Raw genomic sequence first — 23,515 nt, 5'->3', positions numbered from 1 at the left:
TTGTCAATCAGTGTTGCTTCCTAAGTGGACAGTTTGATTTCACAGAAGTTTGATGTACTTGGAGTTATATTGTGTTGTTTAAGTGTTACCTTTATTTTTTTGAGCAGTATATTTAGAGTTTTTATCTTTCAGTATTTTTTGCAGGATTGCCCTTTATTTACCTAGATAAACTCTGACCAGCTACCCTGCAACCGAAGAAGAGCTACTTCAAGGCATGATGTTGTCACCATATGTGTCTATGTTCTGCCATAGTCCTGCATTTAGGCAAAAAACAAAACAAAAAAAATATATATATATATATAAAGTTCCAATTTAGTCTCATTGAACCAGAGCATTAGCCCCTACATGGTTTTCAGAGAAAAGTGACTTTTTATGGGTGTCTTTTAGCAATAACTTATTTCTTGCCGAATTTCCATAATATTTCTAGAGTGAACAACTAACAGATGAGATTCTCCCATCCAATTTGTGGATCTTTCCATGTACAAAATTACTATAGGCTCTTGCCTACTTCTCCAATTTATGATCTCCTAATGCTTGTCAGCCTGTTAGCTTGGGTGGGAGGCCATGTCTTGGCAGATGTTTACTCTGCCATACTCTCTCTGTGTTTGGATGATGGAATGACCGGTGCTTAACAAAATATTCAAGTTTAGAATATTGTATTAAAAACTAACTCTCATAGATTTCGAGTACATGTCAGGCCAGTCTCCTGGTCAATCAAGTAGAGCGATATCAGGGTCTTCTGGGAACTTCAATTTCCTGAGGGAGTCTTCCCAAGGGATCAATAAAGTACAAGTCTATGTCTAAGTCTTGAAAGCAGGTAGTGGTACTTTTGGCACTGGGAACAGGTGCCACACCCCGTTGAATCTCCATAAAGCTTGTCAAGAGAGGGAAACATAAAATGCTCTAAAATTTTATAGATGGCTTCATTGACTTTGGACTTGATAAAACACAGCAGACCAACACCGGTGGATGTCATGGCTCCCAGAATCACCCATGAAATAAACTAACTTTATGTTTCGGATTTATTGAGCTGTGCCATATGACAACCTTATTTTAATGACTGCAGTTTTAAAAGTCAACAAGCACTTGTTCTGCTGTGATAAATCAACAAATGCAAAAAATTCTGTTTGTTTGCATTTCATTATTTTGATTCCCCGTTGTCTAATTGCACTAGTACAAGGTAATTCAAAGCATAAAACCTTTGAGAGGATGAGATTTTATCCTAGATTATACAGGCTAAAAAAACATAAATGCATCCATAAAGCAGTTCTAAGTGCTTCATTGTGAGTCTATTTTTTTATGTTTTTATCTCTTGCTCCAGCAGCGTAGACAATCTGTACAGTAAGTCTGGACTGGACAGGTTGCTTTGTAATGCCAGTGGCAAATAATTTGCTCTAAAATTGGGGCAAAGTAAGTTTCCCCTGTGCCAAAGGACTTTGGTATGACAGGTTCTTACATTACTGTTCTTAAATTCATCAGTTCAAGTGACGAGAGATGCAACAGCTGTGTAAAACCCACCGAATAACTGTGCGGTTCCAGTAAACATTTTCGTTCTTAGACACACAACAGATGAGAGGGCTTCTACATTTTTGTCATCATGTTCATGGTCGCCAGCTCCATGTGGCCTCATTTCATATGCAGATTCATCTGGCTGTGAGCAGCAGTGGCCCTTGCTACAGAGTGCCCCTGATCGTCCCCAGGGTCAGGCCCTCTGTTTAGTGTCCCCATGGGCCAACCTCCCCCTTTGCCCCGTTTTACCTGCTTCAGCTCATATGAGCAACTATGGCTGCCATATGTGAGGCCATAGGAAAGCAGATGCTGTTTTTCCATTTGTGAAATCAAGCTTTTGGAAAGCGCGCAGCATTTTGATGGGCCAAGAGAAGTCACCAAGAGAGTGCAAAGGGGAGAGGGCAGTAGAGAGACAGTAGTCACATCCATTTGGTGCTAACACTGCAAGTTCTGATCAAAACTGTGAGGATGTTGTTCTGACTAATCTGGAACATGGATGTAGTTTTGTACGTGTGCGAACATGGGTACTGTCATCCATGTAAGTACCAAGACTTCCAAGACAGTCAGTGCACTAATGTCTGTCCGAGTGTGAGTAGTTCCTGCTGATACTTACAGACAATACGGGGGTGAGGGTGTGTGTCATGAAAGGAAAAGCCTGAATGAAATGACAGACTCTCTTGCCATTCCTCGCAATCGTCCATCTCTCACTGTCTCCAAACGTCCACCATCACCCAGAGCAGCCGGAGAAGCTATGACAACCCTGACACCCGTCAGTCATGTACTCAAGAGACAGGATGGGAGGACAGCAACAGTCACTGTTCCACATGTTACAGCAGAGTTCTTCTGCATAAATCCAGAGTCACAGTGCCCCGCAGAAGTATTCACACCCATTTAGTCCCACTGCTCTGTGAAGGCCTCAGAAGCTTGCTGAAGAACATTAGTGAATAAACCGGGTTATGAACATGAAGGAATGGAGGAGACAAGTTATAGAAATTTAAAGCAGGTTTAGGTTATAAAACAATATCCCATTCTAGAGCACTGTTCAATCAATAATTTGAAAATGGAAAGAGCATTGGACAGCTGTAAACTTGCTAAAACCACCTAAACCTACAGGCCAGCATAGCAGGTTTAGGAGAGATCCTGGAATAAAACCTAATAGAGAGCAAATCAGAAGGAACTCGACTCATTTTGAAAAATAAAATGGCTGATTGCAGAGAAAGATGGTCCAACAAAGTAGTGGTTCCGGGAGGTTTTTTCTTCTGAGAATTTTGAGAAGTTTTTGTCATTTTTGCTCTTTAATTTGACTCTGTGAATTAGCTGGGTAAAAATCAGCCCTTTGCTCTCTGTTGAAGAATAAAATTTTACCTAATCGCTAACTTTTGTTCGTGAAATATGTAAGGCTTCAGTTAGCTTACCGGAAATGACCTGCATTGTAAACAGCTATCCCGCTCTCCAAAGAGAGCGGATGGTACCGAGCTGAACAAGATGGCTGCTAATGTTAATTTAATATTTGGAAGAGTGGCCAACACAGATTGAATGGCTTCGTTCACTTCCTCCGCTACCATTGATAAAACTACTACAATCCTAAACCACGAAAGAAAATCACTGTCCTTAACAACTTTTCCTTCTGTTTGCTGATTGGCTCAGTAAAAAAATCTGCTGGAGAAATCCACTTCAATAGGAGAAAACACAGACAGAGCAGTGAAGCGAGATTTGAATCAAGAGGAACCACATAGGAAGGATATAGCCAGGCTACTCTGCAATGGTTAACCACATAGCATCTCTAATAAATATATTCAAGTTTGTTGCTGCAAAGTGACATGTGAAACAGTAAACCACTGCTTTCCATTCTGATTTCAATTTTAAGAAACTTCAATATAACATTAGCTGTTTTATTTTACATATTTTTCAACAGTCGAAAAGCAATGGGCCATCAAGTTTTACATCGCTGGATGTTTTGATGTGGATGACATTAACGCCACAATTAAAGTTGTGCTGACTTGAAGTTTGAAAGGTTAGATTTCCCACAATTACGTGTCAAAGCATTGAACGACTTGCAGCCGCCCACTCCCTCCTGGCGACAAATTTCATTACCAAACCTGATGTATACAGCAAACGCAGCCACAGTTCAAACGGAGGACATAAATTTCAGCCTGTGGGGTACAGCAGTCACATTACAACCGATCAACTTTGCTCTCCCTGTACCCGTCATCCATTCACATGAGTGAGGGGAAATGAAAGGAATATACAGTGTGATGTGTTATTTCTAATCAGCATAAATTACCAGCATACATCAGGTGAGGCTCAAATTAAAATCCTCATCTGACAAAGCAAGGGGAAATGTGCAACTTCAATCATGGATCTGTTGATTTAATGCAGTCACGTGAGCCCCCAAAGAAAAAGAGTCCACCCAGTGGCCCTGATGCAGATTTTTCCATTAAAAAGGGAGGGTCACATGATGAGGGTCAGCCGAGTAGATACACGATCCTGGGATTGAAAAGAGAAGTCTTTGCATAGATTGGCAAATGCAGACATCATTGATTCTGTGAGGGACATTGTGTCAGTATAAAATCTTTATCATGATTCACGAGTAGGAAAAAGAAGCATAAAATTATTTTTTTCTGAAAGGTAGAGTGCTTGGATTTTATTCATTTTATATAAAGGATGTTATTTTAAAACATCAGGAAGTGTGTTTTAGAGAAGCATGATATTAACATGTTTTGCTGTGTATCAATGTAAAAAAAAAAAAAAAAAACAGGGTAAATCGACTGAATTTATCTCTCTTTTTCGGTCATACTGATCACTCAAATGGCTTTATTCTCCCAATCACACTCATGAATGCACACACATTTATTCACAGATCAGTAGGCAACGTGGGGTTAAGTGCCTTGCCCAGAGGCATATTGGCATGTGACATTAGGAAGCTAGAATTGAACCTACAACCTTCTTATTGCAAAACCCAAAAGCCCACTGAGCCATCTGTGGTTGGGTTTTGGTTTTCAATAATTTCCTTGTACTTTTGGTCTTGCCATATTGTGCTCATGTCTCTGTGTCCATTTTATGTTCTAGCTAGACCTTCCCATATTCATTCCTTCCACTGTACTATAAGGAAGGTTAAACTATCTATTAGACTATATCTTGGTTTTGTATTTTTGATTTAGTCTTCCGAGCCTATGTAAGGTCAGTAAATACAACTCAGCCCTGGAGACAATGTTAATATCACAAGATTCATAGTTTAATTTTCTGTTGTTGGTTATGGCTGTCTCTGCTCACTGCCTGTGACATTGATAATTCTGTCTGTACCAGAGCTAGAGGCTGGAAATGACAGTTCTTACATTAGAACAACTCAGTTGCCATTGTAACTCACCAGTTACTGGAAGAAGTAAAGTTCATGCAAGAGACCCTTTTTCCTAGTCGTGTATCTGCACCTACCCACACACCTCCATCACACCAGAAAGCAAAAGCACGACAGTACTTTGTTTTTTAGCCTACTCTTTTGTTCTTTGTGAATTTGGACTTAGTTTTTTTCACTAAATGTTGTTCTTTTCCCTTTGGTTTGATCCCTTTTGATTTCTTTGATTCTTAGCTCAGGTCTTTTATATTCAATTATTCACCTGTTTGCTAACTTCCTGTTTGCTAATGCACCTGTTTGCTAACTTCCAAAGCTGCTCCCAATCACCTGATTTCCTCACCTGCGTCTAATGTTGTTCTCTTCTAATGTTGTTTGGAAAAGATTAATCAGCAACATTTTAGGAAAGTGTACACTATCTGTCAAGTAGTGTACAAGTTTAGCCTCTTATGAAAAGAGGCTAGAAGAGTCTTATAGTCAATACATTCACACTGGACTTGGATTCTGAGTTAAATCAAATTTGCATCTAAACATGACATCGCTTTCCACACTTTTCTTGAAAAAGAGACCCATCTCATCTTCTTCCCCCCAAATTTAGTGCCTGATCCACTGCCAGCAAGAACTCAGTCACAACTTCCTAATCATCTGATTATCCGATCAGCTGTCCATCTGTTCAATCTGCTGCCAAAAGAAGGACAAATGTCCAGCCTTGATAGTTACCAGACAGAATATTACTTCTTCTTCCCCTCAATCTGCCTATTGCAGATCCTGTCCTAACTGGTTTTAATTTATAATGACATCATATCCTGTTAATCTTTCACTATAGATGCATTGACACACAGATCTCTTTTTCCACAAAAATAGCACCCTATTTTTTGTTGTAGCGGCATGATTTCACACTAGTTTATTATTTTTTTTATTCCAACATGAGGACCAAAACTGACACCTTTAATCAACTGGAACATGCTGGAAAACCAGTGTTGTGGACCACAGTAAAGTCAGTTTTACATTACCTTTAACTGAGAGGAAGCTGTCCAAGAAAGAGGTATCTACCCAGAACAAACACCATCTAGCATGAATAAGGTTTATGGCTTCCTAGATGAATTAATCAGCTGTCCTCTGAAGAAAAATATCATGGCTGGAGGAGACAAAGATCAAACTGTTTGGCCATATTATAAGAAGTGTGTTTGAATGGGACAAGATGACGTTTTTAAACCTAAGATCACTGAAAAGCATAGTAGTGGTACCATTATACTGGGGTTGTTTAGGTGCTAAGGGAAGTGTTGCATTGCAAAGGTGGGATCACTTTAAATCAATGACTGGTTCAAACTTGAACATAGAGTGTTTTATAACGGTATTATGAAAATGCACTGGTTTACTGCTTTGTTGGCACTGACTCATGGTTGCAAATCAAATTAATTCCATTTGGGCAAACACTACATACTAATAGTACAACCTTTTGTTTGGCCAGAAGATCCAAACAGTGCCAGGAGGAAGTCCAGAGACCCAGTGGTCACAAATGTATTACAGATGGATGCACAAGGGAAAGTACTGTCAAGATATCAGCTGAAAGCCACCAGATCTTTTATTGACAGCTGAACTCATGAAGCTGGTTGGTATAATTAATCTAATTATTAATAAAAGTGCACAAATTTAACCTTCGTATAATGTTTAAAAGTGGATGATTGAGAGTTCGTGGAAAGGTTCCAATAAAACATGGAGGCAAAGGGAGACAATTGGATGTCCAATTATTCAAGTAAGTGTGGCAATTACCTAAGTGAAAGCTGAAGGGCTGCAGTGAATGAGAGGACAGGGATTTTTTCCCTGAAAGTACTTATGATCACTTATTTTGAAGATGGGCAAGAGGATAAATTCAGATGTACAGTGTGAAATAAAAGTGCTTGCAGCCAAATTTACAATGTTAAGGATGCTTACTGTAGCAAGAATGTAAAGACACACATTTGTGACTTCTCACCCAACAATGTTAATTTATTTTGTATAGTATAGTTTCAACAGTGAAGTTGAAAAGAAAAAGAAAAAAATGTTTGCATGCTCTTGCTAGCTTTGTACATCCAGATATTGACATTTTAGTCCATCCTCTATGCAAAATACAAGTATATCACAAGCTCAGTTGAATGAATGAAAACTGTCTGCATCCAACATTTAAGTCTTGCCACAGAGTTCAGTTTTTTTGTTTGTTTTTTCTTTGCCACACATACTGTTTAGTTTGTAAGCCAAGAAATTCAAGTCTGGCCTCATTTGATCAGACCAACTTCTTCAGTTCATGTTAAAATAATTGTTTTATAATCTAATCCTGCTTTAGATCTTTGAACAGCTGTATCCCTGACCTGTTAGGCATGTTCCTTGGACTTATGTTTAAATTTCATACACATTAATTCTACTTAGCAAACCCCAGAAGTCCATTAGCTACTCTGGATTTATGGGTATCAGAGTTAATGGGGTTGAGTACAAATTCAAGGCACTTTGAAAAGCAGATTAGATATAAACAATCACATACTATCCCATCTTAATATATTCTATAAAGGAAATACACTACAAATGGGCATATAATTAAGCAAAATGTTTCAAATTTTAAAGTATTTGAAAACGTTTGCATGATAGATATGATCAGAAAACCCACTTCCTGTCTTTTGCAAATGAAAAATGATACTATTTCTGAACCTTGTGATACCGAGTTCAGAGACAAGAAACAAATGCAATGAGGACAGTCTTGGAACCAGCTCTCAGTGCCTAGATTAGTTTTATTGAACAGATGGCATTTCAATTTTGAACTTTTGCACTGGTGCAAAAAAAAGCTTGGAGAGTCAGGCTGTTTTTCTCACATCACTGACAGAAGCTGCGCATCAGATGAAGGGGATGTGTGAAATAGCGTTCCCAAGCATTTGTGTCTCCATGCTCAGGACACAAACACTCAGACAGAGACGGTGCGGAGGCTGGACCATGCTGCTCTATCAGATGTTAAATGAAAAAAATCCATCAAAGGTAGGAAAATCAAGACAAACTTTCCTCGAATGCTGCTGCCGTTTCATTGTCATTGTACTGCTGAAGGGAAATGCTGTTGTATACAGAATGTGCTGGATTTTGTGAGGTTGTATGTAATTATGTAAATGTGTAATGAAATAAACAAAGAGAGCCAAATTGTTGGGGTTCCTGTCACATCAAAAACTGATAACCAGTCGCTGATTTAATGTCTTTCCTCCACCATCCGCTGATATTGCCCCACATTAGCAGCATCATGTTCTCAATTTTCCCCCAGCAGCATTGCCCGTCCTGGCAGCCAGCTTGCCCACGCAGGCACGAGTCGAGAGGACAACTGGAGAAAGATCACAGTTCAGGCGTAGTCAGATGGAAAATATGGAAATCAGGTGGCGGATGGATGGACCGCTGTGTGTTCCCCCTGTTTCAGCAAGCTGCCACAGTTTGACTGACAAACTGACTTTTTGAGGGTCCTGTGCCCATTCCAGTCAGAGTTTATTGAAGGTGATTTTGATCTCCTCCATGAGGCCACAGCAGTGGTGCCGCCATCTGTCACCTTGATTGCATGGCGGCCTCTCTGGGGGGAGCGCCATGGCTCCTGATCGTTTACAGATTGTGCTGCTTTCGCCTCCATAAGGGCCACATGCACAGGGCCAGATGGTGAGCATACACGCTTATTATGAGTCTTTATCTCTGTGCAGGAAGGAGTGGAACCATTAGGCCTCCCTCAGGATCTCCACTCCTCTCTACAGCCATGCTGTTCTTCCACAAATACAGTCCTCGTCCTCAGCTGTCACTGGCCCGCAACAATACGCGCACACGCACAAGCAAGTGCATAACACACAGGACCACTTGTCAAAGAAAGCAAACATAGATCTACTCAGGACACGTGAGAGCCATGTTAATCCAACAGCACACACAAAAACAGACACCTGTTTAAAATGCTAAATAAAGGGAGTATATGACATGTAGTGAGGCGGTGGAGGGGTGAGTGTTGGCCTCATGACACATGTGACATGTAGGACGCTTAACATATGCTGGGAATGTCACACCTCTACGTGTTACGTTATGGCATCCTGCTGGATTATTGGACACAGAAGCTGGGGTTAGGTGTGACTAAAGACACATCAGTGTATGTCGGGAAACCAGGACATACACTGGTACATACACTCGGCGTGATGGCCGAGATCTTACGTCAGTGTCACTGCCATGTTGACAATTTCATTTAGACACATGCAAAAAGCTGTGCAAGCCAGTTCAGTTCCAAGAGTTTCAAGTCAAGCTGTGTGACCTCATGGTCAGCTGTGATATTATTGCATAATACAATATAAAATAAAAAAGAGGTTGTCTTGAAACTTTCCTCAATTTCAGAAGCCTACATACATTTGCTTAGTATTTAGTGGAATTACTTTTTGACTTATGTTCGTTGTCAGTCCAGCAGCTTCTGGCCATAGTTTGTTACAATATGAGCCCATCCCCCTGAGGCAAAACTGGTGCTACTGGGTCACTTATGTAGGTCAATTAGTAATACAAATCAAAGCTTTGGTCACAAATTTTCAATAACATTGAGATCATGGCTTTATGATGTGACTTCCAAACATTGTTACTTCAGAGCAATGTTTTGGAGTTAAGCTACTTTAGAGTCATTGCGCGTTTAAAATATCCGTTTGTGTCCAAGCTTTACCTTCCCGTCTGATGTCTTCAGCTGCTCTTTCAGTTTTCCACACACTGTTTCTTGCTCATGATGATGTTTATTTTAAGAAGTGCACCAGTTCAACCTGCAGCAAATAGATGCAACATGATGCTGCCACCACCATATTTCACAGTTGGAACGATGTTCCCAGGCGTATAAGCATTCTAATTTTTCCTTCAAATGTAACAATGGTCATTATGGCCAAACAATTCCACTTAGTTTCATTAGACCAAAGGATATGTCTCCAAATTTGAGGGTATTTATCCCTCTGTGTATTTGCAAAGAGCCACTACTTTTTTGGAGCAGTGTGTAACATTTATGGGCTAAGCAGCTAACTGCGGCTACATAAGCAGCATCAGAAGAGTGGCCTTTAAGGAGCCTGAGGTGTGAAAAACACAGGAGGCAGTGCTTTTAGTTTTGGTGAATATATATCAAGTGATTTGAATAAAAACCATACAATTACAGCAACACAAAGAGACACATGAGAATTGACTCAGAATAAATTGATTTCCAAATCATAAAGTCCATAGTCCATTCCTAGCTCGCCGTCTTTCTTGCCAGATGAGGATCTAATCTGACAGGGGGGGAAAAAACCCCGACCTAAAAGGCCAGAAAATCCATTAAGTATTTTATCAAAAAACAACAATTATGGACAAATATAATACAAAGGAAATAATTATTAAATTTAAACATCTAGTTTATGCATACTAAATGCAAATGCAATAATTAGATTCTAATAATTAGACAAACATTTCAATCAGGTTAAATTAACCATAATTTAAATAAAACAAAACAAAAAAATATCCCATTTCAAACTAATCAATTTAAAGTTAAAGTGCACTTCCAAAATATCAATCAAGAAAAATAAAATAAATTAATTGTCAAATACTCTAGCACAGTGAGGGAAGAAAATAAATAAATAAACTAAATATAGGCTACTGCGCAATATCAACTTAAGTGTAGCTACATTCTGTTCTGATCAATTTTTATCTTAAACTTCAGTGCCTCAGCATCAATGTAAATGTGTCAGACCACGCACAAAATTCAACAAGTTGTCTTCTAGAAGAGAGTGGGGCGTACTTAGCCACAATCAGCACTGACAGAATCCCGGTGACGGTCCAGGTAAACAGTGCCAATGATTCTAATTAAACAACGCTCCAATGAGCAATCGAGCAGAAGTACCACATGAAAAAGTAATACTGTTATCAAATAACAAACTCACCCAGCAATAAAATCAATAGATTTAAAGATTTTTGGAGGAATTCCTGAGGAAGACGCCAACAGCAAGCCACAATCACAGTGGAAACAGGTGAGGATCTTTAACTGCGCGCTGGAGGCGTGGCTTTAAATAAGTTAGCAGAGTTTGGGGCAACACAGGAAGTGGGCCCGTAAAAATAAAAGTCCTTTACTAATTGCGGGTTACAAGTGGCATCTTCTTCACTGCGTGGCCTTTCGGTCCATGCTGTTGCAGGATGTAAAGGTTCTTCTGTTGATTTGCACACTTCCAACCAAAACTCGTTCATCTCTGGGACACAGAATTTGTCTCCTTCCTGAGCGGTATGATGATTGGACATGTCTATGCTTGCAGATAATTGTTTGAACAGATGAATGCCACACCTTCAAGCATCTGAAAATTGTTCCCAAGAATGAACCAGACTCCAGAACTCTCTTCCTTTCTTTTCACATTCCCATCGTGTCAAACAAGACATGACAGGAAGCTGGAAATGAACCTACAACCTGTAGAAATCATTCTGCATGTAAACTTCTGATATTCAAGACATCAATAGATAAATCTATAGCGTATTCTCTCTATCATTATTGTGGTATTTAGCAAATAGAAGTAATACTGGCAAGTCTACAATGTCTTGACACTCTTTATGGTGGGCTACCTGATGTATTATTTCTGTTGGGCAATGAAGCAGATCCATCTTCCACTCTTCCATGTCTATCTCTGGAAATCATCATCAGGCACTGAGCGCACTTTGCTGCACAACTGTGTTAGAGTGCACAAATGTCCATTCATGTGTGACTGTGATTCACAAAGATCAGGCCTGGTATGAGACTCTGGCAGGAGGCTGCTGTCCCAATACCCGACATATGTACAGCATGACCAGGAGGGTAAGAAGTATGTTCAGGATTTAAAACCGACATGTGTGACGTTAATATGCATTTGTTATGCTCCTGTGGAGGCCCAAAGTTCATATACTTTAATGGTATTCACTGTTTAGTAAACTGGGGGATTTTACTGCTACATGGTTTAATCGATGTCTTAATGAGCATTACTAACATCTTCAAATTTCAGTTGCTCCAAGATAACAAAAAGCATTTTAGTGCGCAATGTGGCATTAAAGGCTTAACTGCTCACAGATTAGTTTAATTTCTCTCAATTACATCTAATCCAATGTTTGAAATGCCTCAGCAAAGATCCACCATTCAAGCGAAAACATGATCTAATGTGAAGAAGTACTCAGCTCCATAAAAAACTTCTCAAAGTCTTCACAGATGCAATCTAAAAAAAAATATTCTTTTGTGTGAGAACTAAAATTTTGTTAAATAGTTATTTGTTTATTAAACAGGGATGGACATTAACCGCGTGCTCTATTGTCCTTTGCTGTCCCTGATTTTCTTCCCTCAGGCAATACAGCAGCGTGTTGCACTTTTAGGACAACAGCCGGCTTTCTGTGAGGGTAAGCCCCCTCGTCAGTCTCCTACACGCTGCACAAACTGACATACTGTTTGCCAGCCTGTGGTCATATTTTTGCTCCGAGCAAAGCAGAAATACGCTTTGTGTCCGTAGACTGCACCATGACTTTGGTCAGTCAGAGGAACGGAAACCTTAAAATATGTTATTAGTACAATCCCTGATTCATCATCTGGTTTATTTGATAGCGCAATCCTAAATTTAATGGTTGGTTTAATGACACCTGGACACCATTTAAACACGCTCCATAAATATTCAGTAACATTGAGATGAGGGTCTTTCCAGAAGCTTAATGTTAGCCTACTTTATTCTTTTCAAAAGAAAAGTTTTGATAAGTTTTAGATTATTATCTTGTTTGTGTTTAAGTTTCAATCATCTCACCCAAGCTGTGATGCTCAGATGAAAGTAAATTTGTCAGCTTATCCAAAGTCATGTCCTTTAGAGTCCAAGGCTCAAACCAATCCTAAACCAGACGATACTAAGACACCAAAGGGACTTTCCACATCAACATGAACTGAGAGGTCAGTAACAAGGCAGAAGTGTCTCCTTTAAAATCAACACCTTTGAACTCATTTTAAATTGTGGTCATTTATGGTCTGAGGAGACCAAGACTCAGCTCTTTTGCTCTAAAGAGAAGAAATATATCGGGAAATTTTGAGGGAAAGCCTTCAAACTTAAAAACATTTTAAAAACTATCAAACATAGTGTCGAGTATGAAGGACAAGCTCCAAATTCTTCAACTTAACCTCATATCAACACGCATCATCTTGTATGAAATTGAGTCATTCAGCAGGATATGGTACTCAAAGCCAAATATGCCTGAACAGGATGTGTATACTTTGCATATCTACATTAAATTCTGAAAAGCTTCCATTTAATGGCAATCAGTGATGATGGGTGTATGCAAAATGCTTAACACACTGGTTTATCTTATTGCATTTATCACAAAATATGGCAAAACACAAGCTGCATAGTTACAAAAAGCTGATAAGAGAAATGTGTATCTGATCATCAAAGAAGGTCAACTGAGCCTTTAGGGTTGCTGGGCTGTTCTAAGCAGCACCTGAACAGGACCCAAGTTCATATCAGTCGGGTATCGTTGGGAAGTGCCACAAGCAGTTGACCCTTGCCATCCTATCACCCGCTGATGGTTTTAACCCACGAAACAGCAGTTAAATTAACCTCTGCGAGCTGCGACTCAACACAGCCTGCAGCATGCCAGCAAAGTCCAGCCGAGCTCTTTCTCAATCACCGCCTGGTCCCCAGAAGCAAGGGACACAGCGTGTCAGTCCCAAAAACAGAATTTTCTTTGACAGTAGTCAAAATTTTTCTGAATATAAAGGTTCAGCAGAAAGTTTATCACCCAGATTTAAAAAATGGTTTGATTTGGTAAACGTACAGACCAGTGCTGCTGGTCTAATCCCAGTGGACAAGAAAACCCCTTCAGTGACAATGAGTCTTTGGTTTTCCAATCAAATGTGAGCGTGAAGAGTCTGTTTATACTGAACACACAGTAATGTCATTTGGATTTTAGTTCATGTAAAATTGGACAAAGAGATAAATTACAACTGATGATAATTGAACAAGGAAGTTGATTATTTTCTCACATAGGAAGAAGTTGGTTTTGTTTGTTTTATTCACTTAACAAATTAAATCATGACTTGAAAACTATGCATTTTGTATTTAGTCAGGTTGTCTATTTCTAACGCTAACTTTGGTTTGACAATCAGTTCGGTAAAGTTTTAAAAGAGCAATATTGTTAGTAAGAGTACTACTTTTAGGAGTGAACATGAACTGCACTGGGATTCAGTGAAAACAAATGTCCTCAGTGTTGAAATAAGTTGGTAAATGAAGGTTCTCAGACAAGTACCAATCGTTCTATGAGTCCATAACAGTTGCTATTTGGACATATTAATTGGACTCTTTATGCAGAGGATATAAAAATTATAAAGAAGCAACAGCAGTCAAGGAGGAAAAGGTAACTGCAGCAACATTTGTTCCCTGCAGGACCTGTTGAAGTGTTTTTAGACACAAACGTCTAATTTCAGACTGAGAGAGACCCAGTTATTTTAAAAAAATGATGCTTCTCAAATATACTGCCTGTGTTTTGTAGAAGATTTGGTGGCCAAACGACTATGTAACGGAGGAATCTTTTTTAGACACTAGTGAAGACACACCATTGGAGAACAGCAGATCTGAGTTCCTTAGAAAAAGCTTCCTCTTGTTTGCGTTGGCATTGGCTCAGGGAGCAAATCCACACATACCCACAAATTCAGTACGCACACTTGCTCTCAGCCTTTTTCACCCCTCTGCATCAATCTGTTCCCAAGCTGTTCCCACATTTTGGTGAAATTCCCAGGCTTATTCCTTGGCAGACAGGGACACTGGGGCTGATTACTTTAGCATGAACCCACCAAGACTGCCCAGTCTGCATGCTCAAAAATTAAAAAAAGCAGCAACCTTGAGCTTTTTAAAGCAATCTAAATGTTATGAATGCAAAATCACAAAGAACAACCTCGTTTAATTTTATCACAAACACTTAAACACTATCGTTTCCCTGCTTTATGTTGATGCAGAAAGGAAAATTCAGACCTCACTGAGCAACAGAAAGTCAAAATCTGATCTGGCACCAAATCAAATGCATATTTTCTCCCCATCTTTATGTCTCATAAATTACAGTTCTGGTGTGCTGCGCAAATATTACCAAGCTGTAAGACAGCTGTGCCCCATTAAAATGTGTTATGGTTGCTGATTTCCTACAGCACACGGTCATCTCGCCAAATCTACGGCTAGTAATTAGAGGAGATGAAATGTTTAATTGTGCCTTAATTTTGATAAAATTTGACTGTCATCCATCCTATAATCAGGCACTATGCTTGCAAATCAACTTCAGCAGATGTAGGCAGGGAGACATGTGCTGACCTGACAGACATGTCTAGATGTCACAGCCACACTCAGACTGCATAGACCACTGGAAACAGGTTGGTGCATTAATACTGATTAGCACAGTGAGAGGTTCTAATGATTTACAATCACAGATAATAAGACTGTTTGCTAGTCAACAGTCCTAGTTAACACTCTGTGCAATCTGATGTTCAAAAGTATCTTGCAAGGCATTTTGTGACAATTTTATTAGATTTTATGACAAACAAGTGTATGATTTGGAAATATAAGAAAAAATAAATATTTCTTATAAGTAATCATCTGAAAAGTGTGGCGTACATTTCTAGCCCACCCCACAATTCAGGATATTTCTATATTTAATTGCACTTTTCTATCAACGCTAACCAGCTGATCCTTCCCTGCTGAAGAAAAGTCTCCCCACAGCACAATGCTGCCACCACCATGTTTCACAGCAGGGATGATGAGCTCCGTTAGATATGTGGGGTTTGTTTTCACAAGAGTTTAGCATTTAATACAAAAAATTACATTTGACCTAATCTGACCTTGTCCCACATGTTTGCTGTGTTCCCTACATGACTTGTTGTAAATTGCAAATATCTATTCTTATGGTTTTGTTTTGTTTTTACCACAGTTAAATAAAGGCCCAATTTTCAGAATATGCCTGCTAAGAAAAAGCAACCCCAGTAGCATGATACTGCCACCGCCATGCCACATTTCATCTTGATTTTTTTTTTTTTTTTAAATAATAAAAGAAATTGAAAAACGATCATTATTTGTTCTACTTCACAATTCTGCATCACCTTGTGTTGGTTTATCTCACAAAATTCCATATTCAGAAAATTGGAAATTGCGTTCGCAAGTGACAATGGAAGAGGTTTGAATAATTTTCCAAGGCGCAGATATGGGGAGTGCTAATAATCTGATTACTTCGCAGCTTTGCGAACAATCGCTGTCCAACAAGAGCGGCGCATGCGGGTGATCTTGTCAGAATCGCAGGACAACGGGAAGGAAGCATTCTCTGACAGATGGATGACAGGAGTGCAGGAGTGGGAGAAGGTCAAGATGGGAGAGACACACAAAGCCTTTCTCACTGACGGCCAGAGAGCGTGTGATTTCTCAGGGTGCTAAACCGCGCAGCTCTGCCAAAGCACGACGCAGGCGAACTGACAAGAGCCGCTTGTGGGGATGAGAGGACTCAAGATGACGCGGAGGAGAGGAGCCATGATAGTGGCATAAAGCAACAAAAGGCTGGAATGTTGGGTCAATATCCGACTGCTATCGAAAACACTAAGAAAGAGCGTGTTTTTGTTTTTTGGGGTTTTTTTTATGAGAGTCGACCTGTGAAGGAAATTTGCATATTTATGATCAATGTCCTCTGTAGAGAGAGTCCTCCCCCTCCCCTCGAGACATTAGGGGTGATTATTGTCATCTCAGAGCAAGTCAGTTTCCCCCAACATCACAGCATAAAACATATCATTACAAAGGGCCACGACAGGAAATGAGACGCAGGGCAGGGCTCCAGGAGCATCCCATCCTAATCGCAGCGGCCAACTGTCAACCCCCCCGTCCGTATCAGCTCGTCTGCCACAGCTTTAAGCGGCAAGCGTGGAAGGATTTCACTGCAAACTTCTGAGTGGATCTGCAGTGGTAGGACATCCTGCCTAACATGTGGCACCCACGATAATTACGGCAGAATTAACACAGCCGGGTTTATAGCCCTTCTGCCGCCGGGAGACGGCTGCCAGATAGACACAGGCCTCATGTTTGAGCAGCCGTACTCGGGTCCAGACGCCCACCCGTCTCCAACACTTCTCACAGCAACAACTGTTCCGCAGGAGAGGACCACTTTCAGCAGAGCTGCCTGTCACAAGCCCTCTCATCCTCGCTGCAAAGGCTGCATAAATCGAGGAAAATGGCAAACTACAAAGTGAGAGGAGCCAAATGAATATTGTTAGTGGTAGACTTATTCTCTACATCTCAACCACCTGCTTCGATCGTCGTCAATCCCTTACACCACTGCCATCTGAACAGTGGCCATTTTGCTTTTAAATATGGAATAATACTTAGTAGTTACTAACCACATTAGCGGAACATGTTGCTGATAACATTCACTGTTCATCTTTTATCTTTTTGATTTGAAGATTTAAACCAGTGATGTCCAAACTTTTACCATGTTGACTAAACAAATTGGGTTGAAAGTACGCAAAAATAAGTTTCTAGTGAAATGATTATTTTTACCACCTCAAAAATAAACTAAGCAGCCAAAAAGAGGTCCGTACATCATCATTGATTTGAACATCTGGCCTTATTAAGAGAAATATCTTCCATTATTTTATCTTGGGATGGAAAATCTGTTTACTCTATCCTTTTCAACAATAAAAAAAATATAGAAATATTGTTTATTGTCCCACGGTGGGGAAATTGAGGTGTCACAGCAGCAAAGTGACAGGGAATCGAGGCATGTTGTTTTACACGAAGATAAAAAGTATAAATAATATATAAACAAGTGGATCTGAGTCATTTTTCTATAAAAGGGCTCCATTTTGTCAAATTTAATTAAAGGGTGCTTTGAGCAGAAGCTGCTCTGTTATGCTCACTTAAAGTGAGAGCAAAACACTTGGTTAATGACAAATAATTTGCTTGTCTTGTACATATTTTTTACATTTTAGGATAATTTTATTTTCTAAGTGAAAATATTAACATAAATTTAAAAACAAAACTGTCCATCAAATGGCCCACTGGCCTCACTGGTTTAAACTTACCGAGGAATTAACTCATGCAATAACTTGAATGGAATCAGATCTTCTTGTCAGAGGAGTTTGTTTTGTAGATAACAGAACAAACTCTTGTATATATGGTGAGTGAATCTGGTATCTAGACCTTTTAAAGCCTTTGAGTTCCCCCGTCCATCTATGAAGTGCCACAAGGGATGGGACATCAATAAAAAAGAGGCAGCCACCCTCTTGTCCTTGATTTCCTTTTTTTGTTGTTGTTCCAGGATTAAAGAAGAACATTTGCATTTTGAAATGCCATGATCAAAAACAATTACCCTCCTCCATCTGTATTTTTCTCACAGCAAATGAAGCGGATTACAAGCTTTGCGGAGCACCGGTTTCTTCCCTGTGTCTTCTCGCCGACGATATTTGAAGTTTCCTGCAGTAACTTCATTAGCTGTATTTTGTCCAGAATTAGTGGAGCGTGCTGAAAATTGCTAATGACAGATGTTTCTCCACACTGTCACACTCCTTGTATCATTTGATTTGGAAAGCAGCATACGGTGTTCTGCTCCATCAGTATGTCACAGACTGTCTGCAAACAGCTGGTCATAACTCAGTTCAGTGAAAACCATTACTTTCCAATGAGGAGTTGGACGGCGTCCAAATTGGGGTTCTGGCATGGCCCCGGCGGCACCCGGGACGCACTGCAGCCCTGCATATCGCAGGTATTCATGAAGGAGTGGCGAAGAGGTTTTCTATGAGCTCGCTGTCTGCTCTGAAGATAACGGGGTCCCTTAGAGACGGGTTTTATGAGAGCAGCCAAAGAGGATGAAACCCAGACGAAACTTAAGATGTAAAGAGCCTTATATTTACACCTGTTGTACCTTTACACATTTTGGTTTGCTACGACTACAAACTACAGTGTATTTTATTTAAATTGCATGTGAAAGACCAATGCAAAGCAGCAGAGGATTAGTTGGGATTGAATTTATGTTGCAAAAACATAAAATCTTGCTAAGTATTTTGCTCCAGTTTTTAGTGGATACGTGTTAGTACACTTGAAATAAGACAAAACTAACTTACAAGTAACTTATCAGCAAGAAAAACAAGCTTGTTATGAGAAAATATTAATATTGATGAAACAGTATTAGTTCCATTGGCACATTATTTCACTTATAACATGGGAAAAATGTCTTGTTATGAGTGAAATAAGCCTGGACTTTAACTAGGCCATTCAACCACATTAGTATGTTTTGATCTTAACCATTCTGTTGTATTTTTGGCTTTGTGTTTTAGGTTGTGTTCTTCCTCTCTCAACCAGTATCACCATTCATCTTCCCATCAACTCTGACCAGCTTCCCTGGAATCGCCCCAGTATGATGCTGCCATCACCATATTTCACCTTTGGGATGGTGTGTTAAGAGTAATGTACAGTCTTCCTAAAATAGCACCATCTTTATATGTCAAAACATTTTATTTGGTCTTATCTGAGCAGAGCTCTGATAAGGTCAGAGTTTGCTGGAAAAGCAAAGTAAAACCTTGAAACTTGTGGCTTAGGATGCGTTAAATAATGTCGTAAACTCTGGCTCGATGGAAGTACGACCCCAAAAATTGAAGGATAATCCAGTCCTAAATTTTACATCAAAATATCTCTGAATTAATAATAAATGGATTTTGCTTTAAAGCCTGTTTCATATCATTGCAGTTGGGAAAATATCTCCATATTGAGTCATTCTTGACTCTTCATCCTGAGGCTTCATTTGCAATGAAAAGTATTTTAAAAAAGTATGTAACTTTTACCAAACGTCAGTATATTACACTCGGTAGCAACATGAGGCTTTTTTTATTTGCCAAAGGCAGCAATATTATATGTTGTTTTGTATGGTTGAAAGTTTCACACTATTTTGCGTAAATATGCTGATGATTAATGATCAGGGTGAGACAATTTTCCATCTAAAGGCTTAAAATTGTGTTCTTTCTAAACCAGAAGGGAAGTTTCCCTTTGCTTACTGGAAATCTCATTTCTTTCATCATAAAAGTAGCCTTTAAATTTTGTACATTCAAGTTTTTTTTTTTTACAGAAATAAAAAATGCAGGAATTCTAAAACATAAATTTTATGCAAAACCAATGTAAAGTTGCAGTGAGATTTCTTTTTTTTTTCCTTTTTTTTTGTGAGGCTAGCCAGCAAGCGCGGACTGTGTGCCAGGACATCTCACACCTCAGCTGCTGCCTGCATTCAGCAGAAGTGTCATTGACACCTCGCTCCATCTCTAAAGATAAGGCAGCTATGACGTTCAGTGTTCCCAGGCTCTGTGTGTGTTAGTCATTATTGGTTCCAAGTGGTAAAGAGCTCTGCAGAAAATTAGCATGCTGACAGCATATGGCTAAATAATCAAAAATCATTCATTTTAGATACAGGTTCCTCTTTTTCAAAGGATTATATTGTTAAAAATGTGTCTGAAATTGTTTCAAATGGTCCACTAGTCAGTGATTCATTCACTACAGTGTAATGTAACCATGTTTATAGTCATTTTTTAAAATTTAGTCATATTTCAGTCATAAAATCTAATTTATTTTATTGTCACTTATTTCATAAAGCAATAGAGATCCAAATGAAAATAGCTTAACATTATTTACTAATAAAAATCAGAAAAATGGGATGTGCTGATGCAATTTCTTCCTCTTCAATGCTTTATAGAAATTATCTTTCTTTTATTGAAATTACCTTAAAACTGAAAATTCATCCCAGTTCAAGCTCAGTCAGTTTGGCTGGAGATCGACATCTTGATGAGAAATTCCAATTGGATTTAGGGATGGACTTTATCTAAACTATTTCACTGTTGCTTTGGTTCTATTTTTTAGGAGTGTTGCATGTAAATGTTTTCTGCAGCCTCAACCAGGTTTTCTTCCAAGACTTGACCTGCTTCTTGCTCCCATTAACTCTTACAAGCCACAGTTTCTGTAAAAAAAGAAGTATGCCCACAGCATGGTACTACAAACAGAGTTGCCATGGGTCTAAATCATCTCATTGAATAATGCTGGCTTTGCCTTTTAGTTTACATGGACGGTCATATTTTGGTGGATTTGTAGTTGTCCCATACTTTTTCCATGTTTGAATGGATCAAACAGTTCTCCCTCTGACATTCAAAACTTTTAATTTGCTTTCGTGACTTAACCTATCAGCTTCTACAAAACGTTATTCCTGACCTGTCCAATATGTTCCTTGTTCATCATGAGGCTGTTTTTGTTCACTAATGGTCTCTATCAAACCTATGAGGAACTCATATATTCATAATGAGATGCGATAACACATAAGTGATCTCTACTTGATAGTTTATATAGTCCCAAATTACAATAAATGTCAGAATTTCACAAAAAAAGTGCTTTAAACTTGTTGTATTTCCATTTTGTTGATGAAAAAAATCCAACCACAACATAACCCAAGAGATTATTGGGCGCTAACAACACAGAGAAGTTATGCTTACAATATCAATCAATATCATGTTGTTTTGTCTCTTCTGTTGATGAACAAACTGACAAAAAGGGAGAAAAATTGAAATAATGAAGACAAATGTGTTGACTCGGTTCTTTGAGAGCCGTCCTTTCCGGTCCCTGTGGATTGAAGCTCGTCCTCTCAATCACTGTAATAAGGCTGATTCCAGTCGGAGCTGTGACGGCTCAGGGATGAGGATGTCCTCGTTCTGGTTTGCACAAAGTGATTCTGCTAACAAACTGGAATCCTTCCATTACTGCCCAGTAAACTGTATACAGACAATTTAAGGAAACAATTTTATACCAATTTAAGGTCCCAAGCTTTGAGGCGTTGATTTATTTAAAAAGGCATTGTAGTTCTGAATCAGAGAAGCTGCCAGCAGGCTGATGGTATCTCTGGAGGAGCTGCACAGATCCAGAGCTCAGGTCAAAGAATCTGTTGATATGTCAATTCAACAACAATCCTAACAAGCACTTTGTAATTCTTCATAGTAAATATATTCATGTGTTACAATGGCCCACGTAAATCTAGACCTAAACTTGAAATCTGGTGATTACAGATTCTCTTTTTGTATATTGTATAAGCTTAAATCGTTCTCCTATAAAAAGAGAAACAGAGATTTATCAGTGGAAAAATTAAGATTCACTTTTAAGAAAGAAATAATTCACATTATAGTTTTGGGTAACGCTTTATTTGAAGGGGTATGCATAAGACTGACAAGACAGTGTCAAAAGCATTACATAACACCTTCCATGAAAAGTTTACTCTTTTTTTATTTACTTTTTATGCACATTTTAATAGAACTTTGCATTAAAATGATCATTTATGACCAAATAAATCAAAACTTACACTTTTAATGGACTTTTAATTCAACTTTTAGAGCAAATTTGCATTAAAAGTGTCATGATTTACCAAGTGACACTTCATGACAACAGTCCTAAACATTCATGAAGACTCTTTCATTTTCATGACCATTGCTATGTCATGTTTATGACAGTGTCATGTCAGTCTTATGCACACCCCTTCAAATAATGTGTTACCAAGTTTTGTCAACTTAAATTTGAATAAGTTAGTTGGAGCAAGCAATTGTCTAGTTGTTTCACGTGTTTCTTTGAATTTTTACCCACAAGAAACAAAAAGCTGTTGTGTTCCCTCTTTACCTCCAGTGTGTTGTCATCGGATCATCCAGAGCATTCTGGAGGAACATTGTCCATGGCGCTGCAAAGTTGTCTCTGCAAGGTTAGACTTGTTTATTTCTCACATCCATGTTGCTTTCTGTGCAGAACAGTGAAGCGCCGCTGTTTAGTCATGAACATTATTTGTGCTTTCATGGTCACATGAGCAGTGAGCGCACTTCACAATGCTTGGGATGTCCCCGCTTTTAATGGGATGTTTTCTTTTTAAGTGAGCTGTAAAGAGGCATGTCTAATGGAGTCCTATCTCACATTCCTCTCGTTGTGGAGCAGCGATGCGGTCGGCCTCTCGTGCTTTATACAGTAGGTGTCAAATTAAGGCAAAAGTGACAGCATTAATACCTTTAACACAACTAATTGCTGTTAATAAATGAGATATCTTAGGGTTTTTCTTCGCTGATCGTTGTCTTCAATCCCCTGACCCAAAACTGACAATTGTGTTAATTACGTCTGATGAGGTTAGGTGACACAAATTTACATTTAACTATGTTACAGTGAGAGGAAGAGGATGTCGCACCCTCTGAGTCATCAGCTCAGTCAGCACTAATGACTCTAATGCTTCCTTGAATTTAGTATTTAACACAAATCTACTTGAGGCTCAACCCAGAAAAATAAGACTGGAGAAAAATTTCTGACCAAATATATGGTAAGTTAAAAGAGCCCAAATAAAATAATAATGCAACATGTCATAACTCCTACAGGAGAAAATACATAAATATATCCATAGATATTTAAATGTGTCATTTGTGATTGTATTTTTGAATAATTAATTATGAAATATGAGATCATTTTTTGACTTTTTGAATTTATGATATGTTCTGAATGTGATAGTATTTGATTATTTTATAGTTCCTTTGTCCCCACTCATTGACGCTGATGGGTAAAGCATAGAAATAAATCCATTATTTACTTCAGCACAGTACTACAACGGATTCAAATGTAATTATAATTTTTTGGG

At 38.9% G+C, this 23,515-nt stretch overlaps 1 protein-coding gene across 2 annotated transcripts in view; it reads right to left on the bottom strand.

The window, feature by feature from the left end:
* Positions 1-10,849, bottom strand: part of LOC111606250 — a 72,930-nt gene extending 62,081 nt beyond the window's left edge. For both annotated transcript variants that reach the window (XM_023326604.1, XM_023326605.1), the window contains exon 1: positions 10,771-10,849. The gene's annotated coding sequence lies outside the window, so the exon portion shown is untranslated. The remainder of the gene's footprint in view (positions 1-10,770) is intronic.
* Between the last annotated feature and the right edge of the window lie 12,666 nt (positions 10,850-23,515).

This window comes from Xiphophorus maculatus, chromosome 21, assembly GCF_002775205.1.
Source record: "Xiphophorus maculatus strain JP 163 A chromosome 21, X_maculatus-5.0-male, whole genome shotgun sequence".
In the NCBI taxonomy this organism is placed as follows: Eukaryota; Metazoa; Chordata; class Actinopteri; order Cyprinodontiformes; family Poeciliidae; genus Xiphophorus; species Xiphophorus maculatus.
This window is presented reverse-complemented; position numbering and strand designations above follow the sequence as displayed.